Consider the following 27,853-nt stretch of genomic DNA (forward strand, 5'->3'; position numbering starts at 1 on the left):
AACTAAGTAAAAAAATAAAGAATAGTTAATAATGAGCCCAAGGCCATATAGCTGCAGAACCAGATTCAAAACAGAAATGCCTATCTGTCTTAAACAGCACTCAGGATTCTCACACAGTACCCTTTGCCATCTGTCCTGGCAGCCAAGAACTAGGCAGGGAGCCCTTGTCCAGATCTGACAGGCAGATCTTCTATGGGTTGTCCCACTCCTCTCTCTGCAGAAATGTGGACCCACAAGGCTTCCTTGACCTGTGTTATGATCTGAAACTGGCTTCTTCCCCTCTGCCTGTTATGGATTGAGTGTGAAGCCTCTCCTGAAGGCTCATGTGTTAAGGCTTGTTTGCCAGCTGATGGGGCTTTGGGGAAGAGATTGGGTCAACTCTGGACTTATTGAAGGATGGATCGTTTGATGGCATGACTCAGAGGTGATGGAAACTAAGGAGCTGGAAGAAGTAAGTGATTAGTAGGGGGCATGAAGGGTACATCTTGTCTTCAGGCCCCTCCTGGTCTCCCTTTCCCTCTCTTCCTTTCTGTTTCCTTCTCCTTTGCTTCCTCTTTCTTTCTTAGTTGCTATTAAGTGAGTGGCTTTCCTCCATCATGGTTTTCCACCATGATGTTTTGCCTGACCATGGGCCTGGAAACACTGAGCCAAGAGGCCATGGATTGAAACCTCTTGGAGACCATGAGCCTACATCAACCTACCCTTCCTCTTTAAATTCTTCTGTCAGGTAGTTAGTCACAGTGATGGGGACACTAGCTAACACTGCTCCAACACTGTTTCCCTCTAGGAAAATGTCTACTTTTGGTCCCCATGCTGCCATACATGTGTCTCCTGAGACTTTGCTACACATGTCCTTATACTTTTCAACAAAACATGTACCTAGCTATGAGCATTTTAGCATTAATTTTTATTTGGGGAACCAGACGGAGCTCTGAACAGTGAACATTCCTGATAACTTACCTGGTTCTCCTTTGGGTTAGTTTGAGATGTATTTCCCCAGTACAGAGGCTGTGGAAACTAGAATCCTATATCCCTCTCTCTGTCTTGAGTGTGAGGGATGTTTAGAAACTTCCCCATTTGGGGAAGAGAATTCACTACGGACCCAGATATTCTCCACCTTCATTCATCCCATGTTTCATTTGTAGCCCTTGGGGACCAGCCATCTGTTGTGGAATATTAGTTGAAGATGTGTTACATTCATTTATACTGTGGAATATTTGTTTAATGATGCAAAGATGTGTTGCATTCTTTTTTGTTGCATTTGTTTAACTCTGTAAAGCTATGTTACTTTGCCTGTCTAAAACACCTGATGGTCTAATAAAGAGCTGGAAGACTAATAGCTAGGCAAGAGAGATAAATAGGCAGGGCTGCCAGGCAGAGAGAATAAGTAAGAGGAGAAATCTAGAGAAGATCAAGGAGTGAGAAAAGGAGAAGGAGAGGAAGACACCAGGTGCCAGCCACCCAGCCACATGGCCAGCCATGGAGTAAGAAGAAAAAAAAGACATATAGAGTAAAGAAAGGTAAAAAGCCTAGAGGCAAAATGTAATAAAAGAGAAATGGGATAATTTAAGAAAAATTGGCTAGAAACAAGCCAAACTAAGACCGGACATTTATAAGTAAGAATAAGTCTTCATGTATTTATATGGGAGCTGGGTGGTGGACCCCCAAAGAGTAAAAAAAAAACTACAAGCATCCTTGGGGAGCAAGAGGCACTGCAGCAGCCAGGATAGAATCTTGGAAGTCCTGGTACCATTCTGCAGAGAATCCAGTAGATAGTATAAGCTCTGAGCAGATTATTTCATGGCTTTGCCTTTATTCTTCACTCATTTTTCAAAAAAGATTTTATTTTTAAATTGAACTAGGGCCTCATGCATGGTAGATGATTACCACTGAGATAAATCCTCACTCTCTCACCACAGTTACTTTAAAATTATTATCCCGCTTCCTCTTGGATGGGACTTTTATGTAAAGCCATCCATATATTCATTCATTCATTCATTCATTCATTCATTCAGTTAGTTAGTTTTTCGAGACAGTGTTTCTCTGTGTAACTTTGTGCCTTTCCTGGAACTCACTTGGTAGCCCAGGCTGGCCTCAAACTCACAGAGATCTGCCTGCCTCTGCCTCCTGAGTGCTGGGATTAAAGGTGTGTGCCACCACTGCCCAACACCATCCATATTTTTAAACAAGCAAGCCTGGACTCATTTGTACAAATTTCTAGTCATGGGCTGATGAGAAAGTTACTGGCATTGGAATTGTTCAGACTTTCCCATTCTTCTTTCTTTGACATTATGTTTAGAGTCAGCAACATATCCTTCTGAACATGCTCAATTTTCAAAATTTAGTGAAGTGACCAAGTTCAGTAAAGCCATCCAAGATCAGTGGTTAAACAGAAATGTTATTTGGGGCTCCAAAGAACCTATAATTATAAAATAAGAATTTCTTTTCTTGTTCTTATTTTGTTCGTGTTTTTGAGAAAGGTTCTCACATTCTAGTTCAGACTAGCCTGGAACTTGTTATATAGCCCAGGCTGGCTTCCAACTCATGGTGACCCTCTTCCCTTAACTCTTCCGCTGCTCTTGAAGTAGCTTGGTGGTAATTATTTTCTCCAGGGAAGTGGTGTGTGGGTGGGTAGAGAAGCCCCAGCCTTTGAAGAAGGGCTTTACTCATCTCTCCTTTAAAGACACCCCTCTCCCTGCAGAACACTGTCTTTTACATTGTCATTTCTTGAGAGCAACCACAAGGGTAGACATAGAGTCTTCTTTGCCCCCAGTCTGAGAAGATACATTTTTAAAAAATATTTCCTTTGTTCTGATAGGCTGATTTTCTAACAGTGGTTAAGATGAAAAGATTAGAAAATGGTGTCAAAAGGCAGCCTTCCTAGACCTCAAGGCCCTGCTTTTATAATTTCCCTCCCTGACTTCAAAGGGGAAAATATGTCTGCATGCAGTTCTGTTCCTCTCAGGATTAGCTCTTAGGCCAATTTGGCACATTTCTGCACAACCATAACTCTTTTAATGTTTTGCTTTCTTTGTTTGTGGTGCTGGGGGAGGACCCAGGGAACCCAGGTTGGGCACATGCTAAGTAAACCGTAGCCCAAAGCTGTGAGATGCCAGTTGCCTCTGTTGCCCATCACCCACTTAGGCTATTTCAGGAAATTGAAGACAATCTCCTTCCTCCAGCCGACCACTGATTCAGGACTCTTCCTTGGTCTCTCATTTCCCCCTTCAACCCTGATTCCTTGCTTCCATGGAATCATTGGAATTCAGCCTCACTGGCTGAAATTCTAGGCCTGTGGCTCTCAATCTGTGGGTTGTGACCCCTGGGGGTTGGAGGACCCTTTCACAGGGACCACATACCAGATATCCTGCATATCAGGTATTTTAATTATGATTCATAACAGTAGAAAAATTAGAGTTACGAAGTAGCAACAAAAATAATTGTATGGTTGAGGTCACTACAACATGAGGAACTGTATTAAAGGGTTGCAGCATCAGGAAGGCTGAGAACCACCATTCTAGGCTGATACAATGAGACTGTTTGCATTAAACCCAGTGTGAACTCACACTAATTAAGGCCTGCATGTAGCTTTGCAAACAGCCTCCTGCACTTCGGGGCACCTCTGGTGGAGGTGTCTTTCCATTGCTTAAACAAGGCGGATTACTCAAGCTCTCAGAGAAGGCTGCCACTAGGGAAAGAAAGGGTTGCCTTTGCTCATTGTGCCATGGGGGTGGAGGGGTGGGGGGTGGGAGTGGGTTGTTTCTAAGACTACAGGAAACTCTGAGGATCTCCCTTCTTGGGCAGGGAATTCTAACTTTTGAGAGATAAATTAAGGAGAGCCACCAGCCTTTTACTATACGCCTTTCATTTTCTTTGAGAAGTAGAAGCTTTTAAACCAAATTGAGGCACTCATTAGACAGCAGCTTGGTGGCAGAGCTCAGTCTCTCTGGTTCCCAGGGTCTAACCCCTCCATGGTCCCTTAAACCTGGACCCTGTGCATAGTCAATAATCAACAATGAAATTATGGAAACAACCAATGACTTATTATATAGCCATTCTCCAATTTCATCTTCCTGGAAGCTTATAGCTTAACTACATTAAGATGGCTCCCTGAGTCTTTCTATAAGATATTAAGCTCCCTGAAGACTCAACACAGACCACACTCCTTTGGCCCTGAGAAAGGCCCAACTGATGAATGAAGAAAGCAAAGTGAGACAGAACCAGCCATCTCACCAAGGGCCAAAGGGACCTGCTTGTTAGCTAACTAAGTGATTCGGTTAATCAGACACTATTATTTTGCGTAATTTAATTTTTTGACGTTAATTTCATTTTTAAAGCATTAGCCAAAGAACACTGGGGCTGCTTTGCAGATTCTTAGTTGTATAGGTAAAATAGTTTAAAAGCAGACCTGGAAGGTAACCCTCAGACAATTTTATTAGAGATGGGGGGCGGGGACGTGTAAGTAACTAGGTGGGCAAACTGAAGCCCTCAGTGGCTGCCAGGAAGAGTGAGCTGGGCGGGGAGGAGGACAGTTGGCTTTATGTGTGCTGAATTAGAGGTCAGGAGAGCAAGCCCGCTCATCTGTGGAAGTCTAAGGCAGCTCAGAATGGAGGCTCCCCAGAGAGAAAGAGCAAGAATGCCCAACGTGTCAGACAAGCAGGCTTAGAGAGACAGAAATGTTACCATTTAGGGGTCTTGATTGGGTTTGTTTTCTGTGTTAGCTAAAAAATTAAAACTCCATATGTAGCCTTGGAGATATCTCAAACACAGCAAACAGGAGAAGACAGAGGCTACAGTTGAAGAAAAGCATCTACTGGGGTGAGGAAGCACACATAGGGTAGACATATAGAAAAGGACCCTCTGAGAAGCAGAGGGGCCACTCCAGAAGCCAGGAATCCAGTGTCTTCTGGAGGGGGGAGGTGTGTTTAAAGTCTCTGAAGAGTTTTCCTCTCCTAATTTACAGTGGTCAGTTTGAAAATTGATAGGATGGCTGATTGGTCCATAACTGTTGCATAACATGTCCTGACTCTAGCCTTGAACTTATTGAGCCAGTCCATCACCAGGAGGGCCACTGGCGGGAGGGGAGAAAAGCCTATGAGGCCTTTATTTTAAGATGCCAGGCTTTTGTCTCAGGTCAGGACCATCTTGGAAGTTTGCTACCTTTATTACCTAGCTATGGCCGCTCTCCCTCTCTGTCTGCCTAGCAGGGAATCTAACTCCTAGTCCCTCAGAAAAAGGGAAAAACAAAAAGTTACATTTTCTGATTTAGAACTCTGGAAAAAAGCAACTGCATCATATAAATAGATATAAAATATAAATACATAGAAATACCTCTGGAGTATATAATATCTCAATAAGAGTGAGGCTGTTCTTCCTACCACCTATTGTTTTGAGAGTATCATGTTTCTCTGAAGTTTCTGGAACAGATTGGTTCTTAAGGGATAGTTTCCTGTCTGGGTGATTGACAGGCTGGTTTGGATGGATTCTCAAGGGTAGGGACAATAACATGTTTTTGTAATAATAATATTTTGGGCAATTAAAATGTTATATCTCTGGCTCCACCCCATTTCTGCTGTTGTTCTTGGTGGCTGTCACATGGTACTGGCATCTCCAAAATTGCTAGGGTCCCTTACTGCAACTGGCTGAACGTTTACCAATAGCTTCTCCTGGGCTCTCTTCAGGGACTCCAGCCTTGCCACACAGTGTCCAGAATTCAGCTGCACTCCATGACCCCCTCATATCTTCAAAACCAGTACCACCTGGGCAACCTTTACACTACCAAGTTCAGCTGCCAGCATGAGGTACAACTTTGACCACCTCTGGAACACAGCTTCTGTGTGCTGACCAAGACTTCACCTCAATGACCTTGATCTTTTCTTAATCATTGTAGCCAGAAGGTTTCTCCCATCCTGCCAGGCCCTGTGGTCCCACCTGGCCCCTCGGTCTCACAGCCACTTATGAAATAATCACTCAGAGGCTTAATATTATTTACAAACTGTATGACCTATGGCAGGCCTCTTGCTAGCTAGCTCTTATAGTTTAAGACTCAACCTATAACTATTAATCTATATATCCCCACATGTTTCGTATCTTTACTTGCATCCCGTTACATGTATTCCTAGGATGACAATCTGGCTTCTCTCCCACTCCACCTTTCTCTTTCCTGTCTCTCTCCTTGGATTTCTCACTTGCCTCTAAGCTGTCTTGCCATAGGCTAAAGCAGCTTATTTATTAACCAATGAGAACAACATATATTCACAGCATACAGAAAGATATCCCCCAACAAATCATAGCTGATTCTTCAGCCCCTTCTGACCAGCATCGATTGTCCAAGCAAAGCAAAGGTTTTACTTTAGTGGCTCTGGTCTCTTGTTAATCACAGCCAATTCTTCAGCTCCAGCTGACCAGACACCACAGATTCTTCATACAAATTGCCCAGCAAAGTCTTTGCTTCCCTCTGAAACTTCACAAGCCAGGACTCCTTTGTCCGCACTGCTCTCAACATTCTTACCTTCCAAGTTCATACAGAATAGCTCATTGAACTCTCAACACTCAACAGCTTTTGGAGCCAAAGTTCCAAAGTCTTTCCACAGTCCTCCCCAAAACAACATGGTCAGGTCCATCACAACAATACTCCACGATCCTGGTACCAATTTGTCTTAGTTAGGGTTACTATTGTGAAGCAACACCATGACCAACAGTAACTTGGGAAGGACAGGGTTTATTTTACTCACAGTTCCATATTACAGTTCATCATCAAAGGCAGTGAGGGCAGAAACTTAAACTGTAGAAACCTGGAAGCAGAAGCTGATGCAGAGGCCGTGGAGGAATGGTTGCATACTGGCTTGCTCATCCTGCTTTCTTATAGAACCCAGGACACAAGTCCAGGGATGGCATCATCCACAATGGGCTGGGACCTACCCTAAAGGGACACTAGCCCACTTGAGCTCGTGACTGTGGCAGGTTTGCCCTTCTCCCCCATTCCCTCTGCCTTACTAAAAACCATTAGATTACATTCCTAAAGCTAGCCACCAAGGTCTGTTCCCTTATTTGGCCACTTCCTCCTCCTGAGGCTGACTACCAAAGTCCAGTAATCAAAAGCCCCCCTCCCCCCCTTGGCTCACCTAATTAACATACCCAATTAAAATTAAACACATCCTAATGCGGAGTTTCCCCTTCTTGACCTTTATAAACCACCATTTTCCTATGTGCCATGTCTGTCTCCTCTCTACCCAGAGGCAGTCCTTTGTCCCTTGGGGACAAATACCCCTGCCTCCTTTCCCTTGTCCCATCTCCTTCAACACTGCATCCTAGACCATTCTAACACAGACCTTGCCTTCTTCTCTTAAAATGATAGCTGCAAGGTCATTTGCTGCTGTTTCCTGCCTGAGTCAGAAACTTTTTTAAAAAGGATCTCTCTGTGAAAACAGGCATTTGGGTGTGGTTTGTGCCTAATCTAGGGACTGGGAGGAAGCCCCCACTATGCCTTCATCCCCCATCAATCACTAATCAAGAAAATGTCTTACAGGTGGATCCTATGGATGTACTTTCTCAATTGAGGCTCCCTCCTTTCAGATATCTGTAGCTTGTGTCAAGCTGACATAAAACTAGCTAGCACACTAACCATGTTTCATTGAAAAGAAATAGTCACCTTTTGAGGGGTTTCAACAAAGACCTTCACCTTTCTCCCTTTCGTATAATATTTTAAATCAGAAGGTGGGATTATTGTGATGTGTCTGTCCTTAAAATTAGGGTGTTACCAGGAACAAAGGGACAAAGGGACCATTCTCAGTAACTTCCAAGCCTGTTAATCTCTCTATCTCCTGCCTCCCTTCACAGGCACACAAGTACCTCCTTTCAGGGCGAGGCAAGCACTCTACCACCATGCTACATCCCTAGCCTAAAGCAACGTTTAAATTAAAATCCAAAATAAAAATGTAACTCATCCAAGTTTTCTCTCTGTCTCCAGACTCCTGTAAGGAGACATGATTCTTCTAGAGGGCCATCTTCTCCAGGAGCTCTCTTCTACTTGGATTAGCTAAATCTTTAACGTTTTCTAGGTTTTTCAATCTCCTTTAGCACTCAGAGTCTTGGAAGAGGTTATTTATGTCCCTTGTGGTGTGTGTGTATGTGTGCGTGTGTGCGTGTGTGTGTGTGTGTGTGTGTGTGTGTGTGTGTGTGTGTAATTTCATACATATCCGACACAAACAACACAATGAACAGACCGGGCTGCCGATGACTCAGCAATAATTCATCCTTGCCCAAGTAGGTGGTTTCTGTAAATGCTTGTTAATGACTTCACTAGGGATGGGCTGTGGGACTATGAGGAAGACTTTTCAGCCCCTTTTCTCTTTCTGGCAACATAATTAAAATGCTAGACTAACTCAGAGTGAAAGAGCTTGCCAAGCTAGAAATGATGAAAGTGTTTATTATTATCATTCTCTATGTTATTATATAAAAGTGCCCAAATTGTCTTGGGTTATCTTAGGCCTTTTAATAGCCAACTCGTTTAACTTTTATATGTAATCTAACATTTTCTAATTAATAGGTAAACTTCTTGGGAATATGTCATTAATCTCAGCCGACTTCCAGCCTCCATCAATTCTAAAGTTAAGAATGCTCTAAGATAGCATCTAAAACCTGGGGGGAGGTTTCTTGTCTTTGCTGGAGCCCCTTGGTAAATGTCTTATTTCACAGCTTTCTTTTGTTTACTGACTCTTAGCAGTTCACAGAACCTTGTTAAAGGTGGAACATATCCATTTTGAGTAACTTGAATGTGTCGCTCATATTTGGTCCAGGATAAACAATTTTCCTATTTCCTTTAAACTAGATTTGCTATTTTGTGTTCACAGCTTTGAAGTGATGTATAGATTATGTGTGTTTGTCTGAGGTGTTCTGAACCTTCCATTAAACCTTCCAACAGGGCTAAGGCAACTCCAAAGAAGGGGAGTCTCTCAAAGTGTTAGCACCACTTTACTAATAACTGCCAAAATCTTGGATAGCACTTTTGTACAAAATTTTAAACATGCACATTTCTCTTAATGCCCATAATTTAAAAACCAATTCAATTTATTTTTGATTTAGAACTTAAAAAGACAGTGAAGATTTAATCAGCTCCATATGGGAAAGTGCTCCATAATCAGAGATCATTCTCTAGGGGAACATTTCTAGTGCAGATGAGGGCCTGACCACTGTCCTAAAATGGGATTCAGGTTCATTCCCAAAGCACTGATTGAACTCGTGCCAGGTACCACGGATCGGGGTGGCATGACACCCCTGTGTTCAAGGTCAATGGACTGAACAAGCAGTTCTAGTCTACTTAGTAACTGAAGATAATGCTGCATGTTTGATACAAGCCGGTAAATGCCGCTTGGATAGTTTGAATGAGACTGGCCCACCTAGGCTCATATATTTGAATACTTGATTCTCAGTGAGTGGAACTGTTTGGACAGATTTGGAAGTGTGGCAGAGGTGTGTCACTGGGGATGGGCTTTGAGGTTCCCAAAGCCCACACCATTCCTAGTTAGCTCTCTCTGCTTTGTTTTTGTGAACTAAGAAGTGAGCCCTCACCGGGTGGTGGTGGTACACACCTTTAATCCCAGCACTCTGGAGGCAGAGACAGGCAGATCTCCTTGAGTTCAAGGCCAGCCTGGTCTACTGAGTGAGTTCCAGGACAGGCTCCAAAGCTACAGAGAAACCCTGCTTAAAAAAACAAAAAGAAAGAAAGAAAGAAAGAAAGAAAGAAAGAAAGAAAGAGAGAGAGAAAGAGAGAGAGGGAGGGAGGGAGGGAGGAAGGAAGGAAGGAAGGAAGGAAGAAAGAAAGAAAGAAAGAAAGAAAGAAAGAAAGAAAGAAAGAAAGAAAGGAGCTCTCAGCTACTGCTCCAGTGCTATGTCTGTCTGCTTGCTCCTATGTTCCTTGTGTGATGGTCATGGACTTTAACCCCCTGAAACCATAAGCCCCAAGGAAACTGTTTTCCATAAGTTGCTTTGGTCATGGTATCTTATCACAGCAATAGAAATAGGCACATACAGATGACTCCTGATCTGGTGCAGAGCAATCTGAGAGCAAACAGTATTTGCACTATATCCAGATAGAGATGTAAGTGTTATCGAGGTAAAAGGTTTAGTGGGTAGGAATGATAGAAGCATCAGGGAGTTGAGGGCATGCAGGAGTGATTTGGGGCTCACCAAGACACTCAGTGATTTTGCAGGCCTGGGCAGGATTGAGGATCTTCAAGGTCAAGAGTCTTTCTTGTGAAGAAGCTGCTACAGACTCAACTGTGAGCAATGGAGGGAGGGTAGTCACCAGAGACCTCTAAATAGTTCAGGGCACTTAGAAAGAGGTCAAGGTCATTTTGTGTGACAGTCAACTTTTGGTTGTTTTCAATTGTTAATTTAAAAAACCCAATAATTTGTAGAGTTTTTTTTTATATCCTTAATCCTCATCCTGTATCCTTTACATGTGTTATAACTAGATTGTCTAAGACATTAGCTTGTTTTGTCATTGTTGGTACTGCTTTAGCTTTATTTCCAGTCTCATTTGTTAAACAGAGATAATAAATTGAATGTAGACCGTTTATCAATATCACTTTATTATGGTTATATTATGTTAAGAAATCTTGAAGATACACTCTGTAACTCAGGGCTTTGCAAATAATAGGACAAATAGAGAAGAATAAATATATTATGGCTCCTTGTAACTCCATTGTCCCTATTAGAACAATCAGGACTCTTAATAGATGTGGTCTTCATCTTTTGCTGTTACTTGAAGGACTGGAAAATTCTTATAAACTCAGCATTGCTTATTCCATCCATTATCCCCACCCTCCATAATGAACTCATGACTTTACATTCTACCACTGAGTTTGGTCCATTCTGAGTATGTATTCTTCTTTTTGTTCCCAAGTTTACTGTCCACTTCTGGGGTCTTGGGTTGCTAGGCTCTAGAAAATTTTTTCTTTGTGCCACCAGCTCATAAAAAATGACATGGAGACTTACAATTAATGAAAGCTCAGCCTATATTTTAAGCTTGTCCTACTAGCTCTTATAACTTAAATTAACCCATTTCTCTTCATCTATGTATTGCCATGTGACATGTGGCTTTTACCTCTCCTCTTGCATGTCTCAGTCTCCCTGCTTCTAGTTCTCAACTCCTCCTTTCTTCTTCTCAGAGCTCTCTGTCCCTAGAAGTCCCGCCTAACCTCTTCCTGCCTAGCCAATGGCTATTCAGCTCTTTATTAAACCAATCAGTGACACATCTTCAAAGAGTGTAAAGGGATATTCCACAACATTTCCCTATTTTTGTATAAATGACAAGTTTTAATTCTAATGTAATAAAATTATAAATAATAAAAATAATTATCAGGTAAGAATCACATCAATAATGTCCAGTCCATTTGTATTTGACATTTTCAGAGAAAATACTCCATTATTTATTCTATCTTGATGAGTCCAAAGCTCTGTACCTAATTTACCTTCTATCACAACTAAGGAAAATGGCAACTCTAACTACCTAGTTTTCAACTCCATCAAAGATCCCAGAAAGATATATTATTACCTGAGTAAACAGGAAGTGCAGTTCAAACCACTTCCAAAATGTCAGAGATATCTGGCCACCTGGACATTTTCCTCAGCAATGTAGGGACATCCATCTTTGGCCTACAGGCCTAGAAGATCTGGAAGACTTTCCTATCAAGCAGGAATTCTGAAGGACCATCCTACTTTATCTTGGTAAAGTTCAGCAGTCTCTTTTTTGTGTACTGCTTATCTAGTTTAGACAGCATACTGTCAAGCAGATGAGGCAAGGGCAATTTCTTGCCCAGTGGCTAGATTTTGCTACAAAGAAAGTAAACTTTAACTGGAGTTTCATCGATGTTCACCATCATTTTTTGAAGTAATTAGGTACTGTCAGGAGTAGAAATATCTCACTATTATAAAAGCCTTATATTATTATAATATTTTAAATGCGATATTCTGTAGGTCTCTGAAGTGTTTGAGGATCACCTATGTATCTAAAATATATCTTTGTATGACCTTGAAAGCATACCTAACATGACTATAAGTTTGTTATAGATGACTAACCATTAGCCTGTGTTTTTTTATTATCCTAAATAGCTTTCAAGGACATCTTCACCTACACTGTCAGCATCATCAGATGTGGTAAGAAACTTGGGAATTTTTAAATGGGTAATTAGGATATTTTAAAAAAGGGGAGGATCTTTCCCATGTTAAGATTTAGGAAGATCACAATGCAGAGAGTTAGGATCCTGTTTATTGCTGTAAATAGAATCACATCAGATTCAAAAGTTAGACAAATATTAATTGAATTCTTGGCTTTTGAAAATGCTAATTCAGAATGGAAAAGATGATTAGGCCTTTAAAGGGAAGACCAGCATACATAGATTAATAGGTTAGAAATATGGCTGTTATTGGATCTCATGCTTATGATGCTGCTTTGATAGACGTAATTAAATTTCTGGAAATTTTAAGAAAAATCAAAATTTTAGATGTTGTTATTGGGGTAAATAAGGTCATTTGAAAAAGGATTGTTGGCAATTCATTCCTAGAATTTTTTTTTTCTAGAAATAATGCAAATAGAAGGCCCCAGCCTTCTGGAGTATACAGAAGGTATGCCAAAGGCCAACACTGGACTAATGAATACAGATCAACAAGGGACAAGCAAGGTAACCCTTTGGCATTGGGAAACACATTGAGGGAGGGCGCTTGCAGGCCCCAATGTCAAATTTGATTCAATTCTATCTGGTCTGCATGGGGGAAACTCCTCCACAGAGCAATTAAAGGGCCTAAAGCCTGTTGTTAAAAATCATACAGACATGGATGACAGAACAGCTTCAATAGATAAAACAAAATTTTCAGAAGAGACTATAAAACAAGTATTTTCTAGAAAACTGCTATAAATGATCAGAGACTAAAGCTTAGAATACACATAAATGACAATGAAACTAAGGGTCTGTTAGACATAGGGACAGATGTAACAATAATTTCACTGAGATCTTGGCATCCAAATTGCCCTCTTCAAGAGGTAAATATTCAGCTTCTAGGGATTGAAACTTTATCTTAGGTAAAACAAAGTGCAAGATGGGTCAAGTGTATAGGCCCAAGAGGCATAGATAGGAAAATTAAAACTACATGTGGCCAAAATAGCAATGAATTTTTATGGAGATATAATTTGTTGCAGCAATGGAAAACACAGATTAACATTCCTCAAATCTCAGAAACAAACCACAAAATAAAGAATGCTTCTGAGAGAAATATTAAAAGATTATCAAGTCACAGATTGTTCAGGTTGTATGTATGCAGGGCATAACAACTGATGATCTTTCAAAGGTATCAACAGCCTGACCTTTAAAATGGTTTAAACTGGTTAATTGACAAACCTGTCTGGGTGGAACATGGCCTTTGACATCAGAAAGATTACAGGCATTAGAATAGCTGGCACAGAAGCAACTAAATGCTCAACATATTGAAGAACCGACCAGTCCTTAGAATTCTCGTATATTTTTCATTAAAAACAAATCTGTAAAATGGAGAATGTTAACAGATTTAAGAGCCATAAATAAACTGATTCAGGCAATGGACTCATTACAGCCTGGAATTCCCTTGCCTTCTTTGTTACCTAAAGAACTATTATAGTGATCAATTTAAAAGACCATCTTTTACTATACTTTTACAAGAACAGGATAGAGAAAAATTTGCCTTCAGAGTGCCTACTTACAATTCCAAGCCCGTTGAAAGGTATCAGTGGAAAATTCTTCCACAAGGGTTGTTAAACAGCCCCAAATTGGGTGCCATTTGTAAACAGATTTTTCTTTGGGCTGCAAGCTCACACACACACAAAATGACATGGAGACTTATCATTAGTTATAGAAGGTTGGCCTATAACTTAGGCTTGTCACACCAGCTCTTATAACTTAAATTAACCCATTTCTATTAATCTACATGTTGCCATGTGACTCATGGTTTTTACCTCTCTTCCTGCATGTCCTATATCCTCTACATCTGACTTGAGACCCCTACTTTCTTCTTCCCAGAGCTCTCTGTTCCCAGAAGTTCCACCTAACCTCTTCCTGTCTAGCTAATGGCCATTGAACTCTTTATTAAACCAATCACAGTGACACATCTTCACACAATGTAAATGAATATTCCACAACACTAGTCTCTGAGAGTTTTTTTTGGGAGGGGGGTGCTCACTAATGTCCATTAAATTTTCTCAAGGACTCACATGGTAGTATGTTAAGCAATGGAACATAATACCCTTCCTCCTAGTTGCTGTGCTATGCTCTGGTCTGGTGTAATAGGTTGAAGCCATTTACTATTCTGTGTTGTTTCTTTTGTTCCTACTTTCTGATTTATCTAAATCACCTCTAAAGGGTATTCCTACCCCACTTTCAGAAAACCATCACTTCCTCAAGGATCTTCTTTGGGCATTTCTTTCAAATTTATTCTCTCTCTCTTCTCTATCTCTCTCTGAGAAAGAAGGTTTATTTATCTCACAGTTTTAAAGGCAGACTTCCAAGCAGCATTGTGCAGGTCCTGGTGAAAGTCTCTTTTGGCTGCATAAGTCATGTGTGTACTTTGTGTGTATGTATTGTCCATAGCCTTTTATAAAAGAACATTCTGGAAAATATTTTGAAATTTTTTTCACAGTCTACAGATGTTCCCTATGGAACTAGCACATTTCATTGCTGGCCTGCTCTTCTGAGCCAGCCATTTGACCCTTTCTGTGGGGTTTATATGCTCCCATCTGCAGAGGCTAACATTTTTAGAGTGCCCACTGTCTGCTACCTCACTCATGTGCCTGTCATCCTTTCTGTTGCCCAATCTGAAAGCCCTCATTTACCATCTAGCATCATCATACTGTCAGGGTTACAGGAGCTGGATCATGATGTGTTGTGCACATTTTACAAACATATCATGTGGCTGCTTTGTTTATAAATAGCTCAAGACTTGTTTTGGCCAAGTATATGCTTATAACATCAGTTACTTCTGTGGTTCAACCATTTCCTTAAACTGTTGCCCACCCCTGCAGCGGTCACTTTTCTCACTGTTGTGACAGCATGCCTGACAAGAGCAACTTAAGAAAGAAAGGACAGGTTTATTTTGGCTCCTTGGTTGGAAGGTTCAGTGCCAATAATGTATTTTGGCTTCCACTGTCCATCATGGCAGATTGGCCCTGACATCAGGATAGGAGGTAGCTGGTCACAGTCATGAAGCAGAGATAAATAAATACTGCTGCTAAGCTTCAGGATTGGTCTTCCCTGCTCAGTAAAAACTCACTGGAGGGGGCTGGAGAGCTGGCTTAGTGGTTTAGTACAGTGGCTGCCCTTCCAGAGATCTTGAGATTAATTCCCAGCACTCACATGGTGCCTCACAACTATCCTATGATGTGGTCAGATGTCCTCTTCTGGTGTACATACAGACAAAGCACCCATATATACATACAATACATAAATAAATAAATAAATCTAAAAAACAACAAACAAAAACCAAACCAACCCCCCTGGAAATACCCTCACAGACATACACAGAGTTGTATCCCCTAGTTGATTTCAAATCCAGTCCAAGTGATTATGAAGCCCTGAAGCATTTCTTTTCTCTGTAATATGGACTGCCAATCATTTCCCTTTTGCCTGTCACCAGGGAACACAGCTCCTGCTAGTTCTATACTTGGTGAGAGCCCATGTGGGGTTAGTTTCCCTCAGATTTCTGTTTCTCCTGGTTACAGAAGTTTTCCTCCTTGTCTCCCCTTCTTGTTCCTCTACCTCTGGAAGTGGTAACAGCTTTCATTATTGCCAGAATTTGTGGGTCTTAAGCACCACTATACCTCCCCCACCGTTCTCTGCTTATGAGAACTTAACTGGGCGTCCTACACTTCCATTCAATCCCAACACTTCTTAAAGGCAGCATAGACCACACAATGCAAGGGACTCTGTCTACTGAGGCCACCTCCATTTCAACTGTCAGTCATGAGTCCCCAGATAAACCACTTTGGCCCACAAGCATGGCTTCTGATGAGAGTCTTATGCTGCCTGAGTCATCGTAGAATATGGAAAGTGAGCAAACTCAGGCAGAAGAGAAGGGGGATACAAGGAGAGCTGCATCATCATTACCTGCTCTTTCTGCTCCAAACCCACTCTTTGGTGAGGGAAACAAACCAAAGTTCCCATGCCCCTTCCACTGGTTCTGTGGTTCACAGGAGTGACTCAAAGCATTCAGGAATGCTCTAACCTTACAAGTTCATTTTTACTAGTAAGCTTACAAGCCAGAACCTGCCAAATAAAGAGCTGCAGGAGACAAGGTCTATAGATGTCCCAAGTGGAGTTTCCACTGTCTGCATCGGGTCAGGGTGCATCATTTACTGGGTATATCAACATGTTTACCAAACAGGAAGTTCCCTTGAGCTTCATTTCCCAGACTTTTAATGGAGTCAACTATTGGTTGACTCATAGGCCCCTGGCATATCCCCCATGGTTGGGGATGGGGGTGCTAAAGTTCCAGCTGTCATCATGTTGTGGGCTGATCTCCCCATCCTGAAGTTACCTAGGGGTTCACCAACCCTCAATTCATTAGCATAAACCCAAATGCTATGAGGACTTGTTGTGAATAACATGGTTTTCCCATCACTCAAGAAATTCCAAAGGCATTAGGAACTCTGTGTCTGGAACCTGGGAAGCACATGTTATTATACCATAACCTCTAGTTGTTTTCCTAACTTTGTCCACACCCATTTGCCCAAGAGTTGTTTCAGTGAAATATGTCTTGCAGAGATCCTGGCAGATAGAGTGACCTTTTCCGAACCCCATGTGCATGCACCATCATTGCCAACTTGATATCACTGCATTACAACTTGTTTCCACAGTATCAGGGACTCTTTCTAGCAAAAACATACTGTTTGCAGCTGTTTATTACCAACCATTATGGCCCGGTATAATTTTGTTTGTTTGCTTACAGCAACGCTGGGGACAGAATCAGTGCCTTACATGTGAATGTGATAGGCAAATGCTGTACTCCTGAGACTCACTCTTTGGAGTCTTTATGGAGTCACCTGTAGACACAACCCTCATATAATTGTTAAGAATTTAAAAATAGATGGTGTGCCTTGAATGGTTCGTCTCCATCAAAAGTCGTGTTGAAGCTTACTCAATGGGACCTCTGACAAGAGTCGGGGTCATGGAACAGAGCCCTAATGTCAAGTCATGGCAATGAGTTCTCCATCCCAGAAGAGTGGTAAGCTACCCATGTCTCTGTTTGAAAGTGATCTATCCTTGTAAGTCCTCTCTTCTGAATCTGCTTGCTCACTTGGCCTTCCACATTCTACCATGACTCCAGGCAGCATAAGGCTCTTGTCAGCAACTGTGCTCATGGACTTCCAGAGCAGTGAGTTGAAGTAAGTTCATAAATTATCTAGTCACACTTATTCTTATAGCAAGAGAAAATGAACCAAGACATTATATTACATGGTCAGTATATTCTGGCCATACATGTATCCAGCAAGCCACAAGGGAGAGACTGCTCCAGGTATTGAACATAAAAAGAGCAAAACGCTTCCATATCTGCTAGGTTCTGGCACTCTTGTGGGTCACCTACTCCATACTGGAGAGCTTGGACTTCATCTTGGAGTAGATGGAAGGGCCATTGAGAGGGAGCTTCATTTCTGCCTTACCTAGGACATATCTCAGAGCTCAGCAAGGTTCCTATCACAGAGTCAGACATCTGTAGGATGAACTGATACTCTTCTAACTCTGGGGTGCACCTATTCTTTTTCTCTTCTTTCCTTTCACACTCCACGTACCTCTTTGGCCTCTCTTCTAGAATCAAGAACAACAGTCTATTGGATCCCTGAGCAGATGGTCCTTGATTATATAATAAAGCAGACTGAGCAAGCCATGGAGAGCTAGACAGTAAAGAATGTTTCTTTATAGTATCTGCTCCAGTTCCTGATTCCATCTTCCTGCTTGACTTCCTGTCCTGATATCCCTCAATGATGGACTGTGACCATGAGTTGTAAAGTGTTTTTACCACAGTTAGTGTTTTATCACAGCATCAGAAACCAAATTATGGACTAGATGATCTTATCCCAGACTCTTAGAGTTCTGGTAGTCAACTGTTAGGCTCTTATTTGTCCATTTACATGTAGAACGCTTATTTGTGGTCCATCAGTTTGGAATCATAACTCTAGATGCCATAGCACAGTGAAATAACTAGATCCCAAACTACCATGCTATCAATCTTGTATGTTTGTGGGAACTAACACCAGTGACTTACACTAAAGGGGAGTTTGATGAATGAATGAATGATTGCCCTTAGGTGCACACAAATGCTCAGCCAAGGAAGTATTACCAGCCAGTGAGTCTCCAACATTGTAGCTTGAGTTACAAAGAACAGAGACTTCCATGCTTCATCTTAGATACAAAAAAATCTGAGGCAAGCTTACAGCGGGCTAAGGGTTTCTGCTGGACACTCCTGCATTGCAGCATTGTGTGTGGGCATGTCCTAAGAGCACATTTTCCTTTCTGAAATCCACATCTGGCGTTGCACCATAATTACATGATTGTGCTGTCCCTTTCACTAGACAATGAAGTTCTTGAGGCTAGGGAGGACCTGGGATTATTCTCTGTGCTGCCAAAGCCTGGCACAGAGTCCCTCACATAGCTTGGGTTATGTAGGAGGAAGTGGAATGACTTAACTCTCTCTCTCTCTCTCTCTCTCTCTCTCTCTCTCTCTCTCTCTCTCTGTCTCTGTGTGTGCGTGTGTGTGTGTGTGTGTGTGTGTGTGTGTGTGTACATGTACACATGCATGATGCAGGGCTGGGGGGGGGGGAATGCTGACAAGTTTTCACTGCCATAAATGCCATCCACATCTTCCTTGGTTTTGTTCCTTTCTCCCATATCTCATCACCTAAAGGTACCAGAGAAGGCACCACTTGGTCTATTTTGGTCTTTGTGTCTGCCAACGCATACATTACCCGACTTTAAAAAGAGGTGGCTATTCCAAAGACCAGAATGAAATGTTCTTTTTGGATGCCTAGAGAGCTAATTATGGGATTAGAAAAATGCCCTCACCCCCAACAGGAATTACAATGCTTCCTATTTTTTAATGTAAAACATGAAGTTGGCATAATTGACTGCTGCTCTTAATGCCCTCATACATTACAGAGCCTCATTTAAGATAAATGATTTCCAAACGCCTGATGAGGCTGCCTCAAAAGTCTCCACGGAATTAATGTATTACAATATATTCAAAGCATTTCAAGTCTGGGCTTGCCTTGAGATTGTTTTTTATCGTCACCATTGATGGAAATATAAGTTCATATAAATATAACATTGCTGATGGGTTGCACTGCACCCTGATTTAAGGTTAACTTACACATTAATTCAAATGCTTATCTAGCTCAATGCAAATGAGCAATGGAGTCATAACGAAAGTCCTTGGAAATGCTTATGTTAACATGGCACATATACCATGTGTTACAAGCAAGGACAAAAGTCAGGGAAGCATAGGTGGGGGGGGGAGAGAGAAAAGAGACACAGAGAGAATATGTGAATATGTATGTACAAGACTTAGATAACTGTATATATCTATAAAAGGGAGATTTCAAAATCTTTCAGACATGACAGACAAAAAGTGCTTTTGAAATACACACAGAAAACCAGGTTCAGTGGTGTGCACTTTTCTTAGCTTTCTGATGTAACAGAGAATGTGATAGTATCAGCTTTAAAAAAAAGGAGAGGTTTATTTTGATCCACAGTTTCAGAGATTTTAATCCATGGCTGCTTGGCTATGGGGGCTATGGCAAAGTGGAATGGCATGGCAGGGAGCATGTATGGGAACACAGTTGCTCACCTCATGGCAGTCAGGAAGCAAAGAGGAAAAGTGCCTAGGTTCCCAGTATCACTTCAAGGGCATGTCTCAGTAATCCAGTTTTCTCTCAGTAGGCCCCACTTCTAAAGGTTCTACCAACTTCTAATTGTGCCATAGGCTTGTTCACACACCTTTAGCATAAAAAACCTTGGGCTTACACAGGGACACTTTGCTCAGCCTGGAAGGAGGGGACTGGACCTGCCTGTACTGAATCCACCAGGTTTAAATGAATCCCCAGGGGAGTCTTGGCCCTGGAGGAGATGGGAATGGAGGGGAGGGGATGGGGGAAAGGTGGGGGTGGGGGTGGGAGGGGGAGGACAGGGGAACCCATGGCTGATGTGTAAAATTAAAACACAAATATAATAAAAAAAATAAATTAAAAAAGTCTTTGGGGGAACGTTGAAGATTCAAATTATAATGGCACCTTTAATCCCAACTATTCAAGAGGGTAAGGCAGGAAGATCACTTGAGTACAAGAGTTTGAGGCTGGTGTGAGCAAGATAGTAAGACTCTGGCTCATAGCATGGTAAGGGTCTAAGGGTGTAGTTTGGGGAGAAAGCATTGGCCTAGCATGCATGAGGTCCTGGGTTCAACCCCCAACAAAATGAACAGATATATACAAGGTTCAAAACCCAAGTGAAACAGTTCTATTCGAAAGTCTGTTTATTGAAAAGTTATTCTCCTGCTTTCTGTTAGCAGTTTCTGGCATCTCTCCAGCACTCCTTTGTTCATATGGAAAGCAATACCACCCAGAAGGAATGCTAATGGTTGGTTAGAGCTGTGTTCTTATAATGTGCTCCGAGTGTTCAGCCACTTTTCAAATTGATCCTAAGAGGTAGTCTCACCAACCCCTGTCACAGAGGCAGAGACTAAGCACCAACTGAGGTGCATGGCTGCTCAAAGGGATATGGAGGATGCTCAAGGGGACGTAGAGGCAGGCCTTGAGCCAGGCAGAGCAGGAGTCTCAGCTTCCAGCTCCTTGACTTCTCTGCCTTGTAGGCAGAGGGAAACTCTGTAGAGTGCTACTGCCTGGGGTGAAGGGCAGTCTCCAGTAGCTTTCTCCCCCACACAAGCTAAGCCTGTTCTCATCCAGTGAGCTGCTCTCTGGCCCCAGCCTCTGTTTACCATGTCCTACCATTCTCTTAGGAGCGCTATTCTTTCTTCAGCCTGGTCCTGCAGCAGAGCTCCATGTGCCTGCCATACTCTTGTCTGGTTGCTGCTGCCCCTGTAGCATCTGGCCTGTTTGGTTTGCTGAGTAAGCTGATCACTCAGGTTCCAGCCTAAAGCCCGATACATCAAAGTTTTCCAACTTCACCACCAATGAGGCCCAAACAAGCTGTTTGTGAGCTGGCCAAGCTCCTTGTGGTCCAGTTAGACAATATGCTTGTTTGCATCCCTGTACCTTTGCTCCAACAGTAGCTTTGCTAGTGATACAACCCCTCTTTCTGTTACCCACCTGCCCAGGCTTCTGCCTATCCTCTCCACCTAGCCCTGTTCCACATTGTTTTCCTGCCCCTATTCTGTAGTATCTTCATCATGCAGATAGATTGTTGTATGATGGAATTCCTGCATGTTGTCCTGAGTACTACTCTTGTTACCTCAGGTAAGAAGAAACTGTACCCCAGTCTGCAAACCACCTCATGTGTCTCTTGTGCCTCTGGCAGTGGGACCTAGCAAAGCCCCAGCTCCCTGTGAACACTCAACAAGGACTAGCTGATTATTATGAATAGATTTCAACTTTGACAGCTGAGTTGTGCCAACGTCTAGTTATTAATCACTCTCCACACATCCGCTGTGCTCTTGAAATCTATTTGGGATGTGCAGGCCTGGCCTGAAGGTGCCTGCCTGAGGTAAAAGTATGCCCTACTTCTCCTGGGAGGAAGTAACACTTTCCAGGGTCATCTGAGGGCAAAGCTGGGTACCTAGGGGGTAGTGCTGCGTGGGAATGTGCAGCTAAAATGTGCAGCTGAAATGTGTGAGACAGAGGAGGTGTCGACAAGGATACTTCAAGCTTCTCAGTTAGACTACACTCTGCAGCTCTGAGCTCAGTGGTGGCCAGGGACATAGGTGGCTGCACTCTGGAACCTAGACTGTTTCCAAGGGAGAAGAGTCAAGGTCAAAGATGACTGCTCCTCCTGGTCTCCATAGCCACTACTCTCACCCTTCCCACCCACCCTTCTGTTATAAAGCACAACCTGCAAAGAGCAATTACCAGAGCCTGCTCAAGGCAAGAACAGCTGTCACCCTGTGCACACAGCACTGTGGTACCCAATGGGCCAGGAAGTAAATCAAGGGCACATTCCCCATGGTAAGAACTTGACCTTCAAGACCTGAAGACCTGATGCTCACTCACCAAGTACTTCCTGTGCTGCTTAGTGAGCAATCACTGGACCAGGCATTGGGATAGATGCATGGACATCTCCTCCAATGGTACCAAGTCTGCCCTGCTTAGAGGAAGGTGGGAAGATGGAAGAACTTGCGTATGAAGGCTGAAAGGGCAAGAGGGGGATGCTTTTATAAAAAGCCAATGTGGAGAGAGCTAGTCCATTCCTGCAACAGTGGCCTCCTCAGCCCTTCCCTAGACACTGAATCTCCTCTCATTAGGCCCCCCTCAGTATTGTTGAAGCGGGGATTACATTTCCAGTATAGAAAGTTTGAGAGACCTTTTCAAACCATAGCAAACATCATCTACTTAGACAAACTGGAAGTCAGCATCCTTAAGAAGGTACGTTTTTGGTGGTGTTCTTTCAGATTGTCACACTCTTTTTGTGGTGGTTGTTTTGGCTTGATTTTTTTTTTTTTTTTTTTTTGATATTATTATGTAGCCTAGGTTGGTGTGGAAGTCACTCCCCCCCCCCCACCATTTCTGCCTTCTGAGTGCTGAGATTATAGGTATAGGTCACCATACTAAGCTTATGAGATTTAAACAAAAACTTTCTTCTTTATACCACCATCCAAAAAAAAAAAAAAAAAAAACACTCTATTTTACCTGTTCCTAATTTCTTTCCCTTTGGTGCCAACACAATAACCTTGCACTTGGGGAATTCCCAGCACATCTGATGGTTTACAAGCACCTGCTTTTGGCAGTGTGGCCTATTGGGTCCCATTCCCCCAGAACTACTGGCAGAAGGCCCTTCTCATGCAGCCATCTACCTTCTGTTAACACACCATCTACAGGGTATCACAGTGGTGTGCATAGGGTGAGCGCTGTTCTTGCCTTAAGTACTGCTCAGTGCTTCCCTGAATACAAGGGACATTTCTCTACTCTTGTAAAGGGTGTGGCACTGTAGCCCTTGCCTCAACTCCAAACTGCTTGGCAATGATACTCTTACAAATCATGGAATGACTCCATGCTATTGTTATTTAAAGAACAAAAGACTTGTCTGTTCAAAGACACTTTCCCATCATGGAAACCAATGGTTAACATCCATGGAATTAAGAGTCACTTGTTAGCAGGTAAAGTTGTTAGAATATAAAGCTGTGGGCTGTGAGAAGGATCTCCGAAAACAAAGATAGTTATCTGGGGAGCTTTTTAAAACACTGAAGTCTACTCCAGACCAGTCAAACAGAGCTCTAGGAGGAGAGAGGATGACCAAGGTTTTCAAGTTTCAAAGTATAGTGAGAATTCACAACACTTACCTTAAGAATCTAAGGGAGCCATTCAGTCCTTCTGTTTGCTATAATCCTCTTCAGGGGACACCAGACATCAGAGCTCTGCCTCAGAGCTCTATATACGTTTTCTGTCCAGGTATGTCAGCATCCAAACCCATGTGTCTCAGAAACAGACTTTGGGCCCCACCTCAGACCTTCTCAGTAGAGTTGCATTCCATAGGTCTCTAGGGGGCTCATGAGCACATGAGGCTGGAATGGGACTTTCCAAGATGGTGCTTTGATCGTCTTCTTGGCTTCTCTGTTTTCTTTCTGTGATGGGTTGAACTTTATTTCTTCCATTCTCAAAGTCATATGTTGAAGTCCTACCTCTGGCTGACTTTAGAGTGTAATCCCCTTAGAAATGGGGTCTCTGCAGAGAGGCAGACCATGATTCAACATGACTAGTGAATTTATAAAAATGGGAAATTTAGACACTGAGATAGGCATACAGGGAAATGGCATGTCATGATAGACAGCTATCTATACACTGAGGAGAGAAGCCTGGAATGGATCCTTCCCTGACATCCCTCAGAGGGAACCTGTCTGTAAATGCTGCCATTGTTTGAGTAGGATTTGTCTTTCCTTCCAGTCCATGAAGGAGTTTAACCCCCACAGTTTTATGCTAATGATATTAAAAGGATGGGAATGTCTTCTGACTGGTTTTGAGGGCAGAGATTAGGTTAGATTAGATTATCAGGAGGGAGCCCTTCTGACTGAACCTTGGTGACTCTATTTGTTTCTTCTTTTAAAACAATATCATTAATTTTTTTGTGAGAATTTCACACAATGTATTTTGATCACATGTACCTCCTAACCTGCTCCCTGAATAGCACCTTCTAATATTGTAAAAGCTAACCAGCAAGAGGAAGCTTTTGGTCAGTACCAGCTTGATTTCTCCACAGCCTGTGACCAATGAGTGTGGTGTATTCACCAATAAGGTCTCGTTATCTAGTTCTTGTGGGGAAACAAGAATTTATTGTTGGGGGGGGTTGTCTCAGAATACCATCAACCAATAACTCAAAGGGAGGTATCCTACACCTGGAACTTGGCTTTTGATTTGGCCACCTATGGTTTCTGGGATGGCATAGTCCCCTATGTAGGGCAACTCCAATTAAACTCTTATATGAAAAAATAAATGTGTATACTCAGGGAGTTTATGAAACAATAGGTTTCCTGATGACGGTTTCAAACATGCTTAGTATTAGTTATCTGTGCCCAACCTCCTTCTTTGCCTTCTACTCCCATCCCTCTCCCCATTAAACCTCTTCCACTATCCCCCTTTCCCTTTCACATCGACTGTGTTCTACTATCCCCCTTTTCTTACACTATTTCTTCCTCTTTCCACCCATGGTCCTTTTCAAGTTTTCTAGATGCTAGGGGTACTCCAAATCAAACTTACAAATCAAAGATTCTATGCTAGGATCCACATATGAGTGAGAACCTGTGATGTTTGTCTTTCTGGATCTGGGTTACTTTAATCCCTGGCGACTTTATCATGAAAAGGAGAGTTCTAGAGATATATAACATGGTCTTGCTATGATGTGATACAAATGTGACCGTGTATGTGTATGTGTGTGTGTGTGTGTGTGTGTGTGTGTGTGTGTGTGTGTGTGATTCCTTGCCAGAGCCTGGGTCATGCTGCTTGGACTTCTGGTCTACAGACTTGTGGGTTTAGTGAACATCTTTCCACTGTGATGTAGCCTGCATAGGTGTTTCATTGTAGTAACAAGAAACTGGTTAATATTAATAGCTCTACCTCCAATTTCTATCTTCTACAACTGCGAGACAATAAATTTATAGTGTTCAAAGCACTCAGCTTGTGGTAGTTCATTACAACAGCCACAGGGAACAAATATGCTATACTGACTTTCATCTATTTTGCTGCCAAGTGCCCTAAGAAAGAACCAGAATAGATGCATCACACCCTGTCATCCCTGATCCGCAGAGACACTGGCAGCCAGCCTAGAGATGGGCTGTCTTGGGTCAGAAGCTCAGAGCTACTTCTGCCAATGATAGCAGGGTGCTGACCAGTTTTCTCTGGAAAGCAGAGGGTTTCCTGGATAGCCACACAGTCCCTCAGTGTGTCCTGAGCCCCTACACTCAAGATTAAGGTTGTATGTTCCAGATACATTTGTAGACTGATTGGTGAAGAGGCACTCTTGGTAGCTCAATACAGGGGCTGCTGGTGTCATCTACTCTTTTCGCTGTATTGGCATAGAGTTGTTTTGTTGGTTTTTTTTCCCCTCACTTAGTTATTGCCTCAAACCCAAAGCCCGTGCCAACAGTACCCAGTATGTTCTTGGCAGCCGACTGTGTTGGAAGATGGAATAAGTGCCTGGGCAGAGTCCCCATCCTAGCATACCCTACCAGTGTCTCCCCTTTTGAAATCCTCCTTCACAATCTGCATTGCCTTTTCTGGTCCTCTTCCTGATACGCTTCTCCAAAAGGCAGTGGGCTTGTCCTACCCCTTCAAACAGAGCCGACAGAATGGGCACTGCCAGTGTCCCATGTCCCCTCCTGAGACTACCAGAATCACTCTCCTGTTGAGTATGCTGGGGTCCATCTGTTTCAGTGATGGAGAACATAAGGCATAGGGAATCTTAGTGGACAGGTGTTAGGAGGGACAGAAAAAATTTGGGGTTTGCTTGGATGACTTGGGGATATTGGATAGACTGTAGATTGGCTATTGTGAGAAAGCTGGAGTGATTCTGTAATTGGGCCTCTCAAGAGATGACCACAACAGGGGAGAAAGGAATGGCTGGGGCTGTAATTGGTAATGTAGCTGTTACTCATTTTAGCCAAAAGAGAGTTTGGGGTGTATTTCTGTTGTGGGTGGACAATGGCCTTGCTTTTGTTCATGCTTAGACTTCCAATAGCATCCTCCACGAAAATAGTCCTACAAAAGGAGGGTGGAAAATATATTTCCAGGATTTCCCTGCCCCTGTGCTGCTTCCTCTGTGGGCTGTGCCTATAGACTAGCATCTAAGAACATTCCTTCCTAGATCATGAAGAAAGAAAATAAGATGTTGATGGTGCATCCTGGGAGGGGTGTGTCAAATAAATGTCAGTCACTACATGAGTGTACCCCTCTACTTCATGAACCCTCTGGGGTACTCTGCCTGTTTGTGTCTGTTTGAAGACCTAACTTTCCACCCTGGATTCCTTTCATGGGGGTCAAACCCCAGGTTTTAATTATTTATTTATTTTGAGACAGGGTCTCTCTATATAGCCTTGACTGTCCTGGAACTCATTATATATACCAGGCTGTCCTTGAGCTCTGAGAGATCTGTCTGCTTCTGCTTCCTGAGTGCTGGGATTAAAGGCATGCACTACATGCTTAGTCAGACCTATTTTATCACATGCCAGCTGGCCAATTTTAGGTAGGTAACAACTTTTCTAAGTTCAGTTTCATCATGTTGACAATGGAACCATGCTGCCTAAGGAATATTGGAAATGCTTGGATAATACTCAGCTCTCCTCACTCCCCCCTCTGACCTCCACAACTATCCAGGAGGTGGGAACTACTCTTGGGAAAGCAGGACCACTCAGGATGAAGTCTAAGCATAATGAGCTCTTCAGAACTCTTCAAGTTGTGTGGGACCTAGTCTTGATCTTGGAATTATCTGAACTTGGACTTGATCTTATCTAGAACAGTGAGAAATGAGTTCCCATTGTTTATAAATTATCAGCCTGTGCTGTTTTAGTATAGCCACATCTGGGGAGTGTTCAAACACCTGGGGACTTGTTAGCAATGCACATCATTGGTTTGGCTCAGACCTGTTGGTGTGGCCCAAGGAACTAGGTTAACAAGCCTTGTAAATGGTTCTGGTATACACTTTCTTCTCCTCTTCCCACAGAGAACCTCTGCTGGAATTGGAAAAGGAGCCTGGCAAGATCCATTAGTGAGACTCTGGGCAGTTCCTTCCAGGACATGCTCAGATCACTGTTTTGAATTTTAATGAGTGCCAGGATCTGTCTATGCTGGGAAGATGCCATATTGGTATTTGGTCCATTTCTTTCTGCAGAAGTAAATTTAGAGATTATTTGTTTTTCTCTTTTATCTAAGTACCTAGCACAAAATGGACCAATGATAATCAATAACCGTTTATGCTGCCCTTACATGACTTCTTTTCCACAGAAAGCTTGCCTGAGAGCAATAAATCCCTGATGGAGATGGTTCTTGTGATCCTGGGAAAGCAGTTCTGGAGGATGATCTGGGAAAGTACTGGCTGGGCCTGCTCAGTGCTGCCTGGCTCTCTGTTCTCCCCTACCCTTCTCTTTGCTTATCCCTGCCCCTGCCCTCCCTTCTCTTTTAGACAAT

At 42.7% G+C, this 27,853-nt stretch overlaps 1 long non-coding RNA gene across 1 annotated transcript; it reads left to right on the plus strand.

Moving 5' to 3' along the window:
* Positions 1-243: 243 nt before the first annotated feature.
* LOC118583464 lies at positions 244-27,853 on the plus strand. Its single transcript, XR_004944942.1, has 4 exons — positions 244-451; positions 12,115-12,159; positions 12,583-12,683; positions 27,671-27,853. It is a non-coding gene; the product is annotated as an uncharacterized LOC118583464 (long non-coding RNA).

Source organism: Onychomys torridus, chromosome 5, assembly GCF_903995425.1.
Source record: "Onychomys torridus chromosome 5, mOncTor1.1, whole genome shotgun sequence".
NCBI classification, from domain to species: Eukaryota; Metazoa; Chordata; class Mammalia; order Rodentia; family Cricetidae; genus Onychomys; species Onychomys torridus.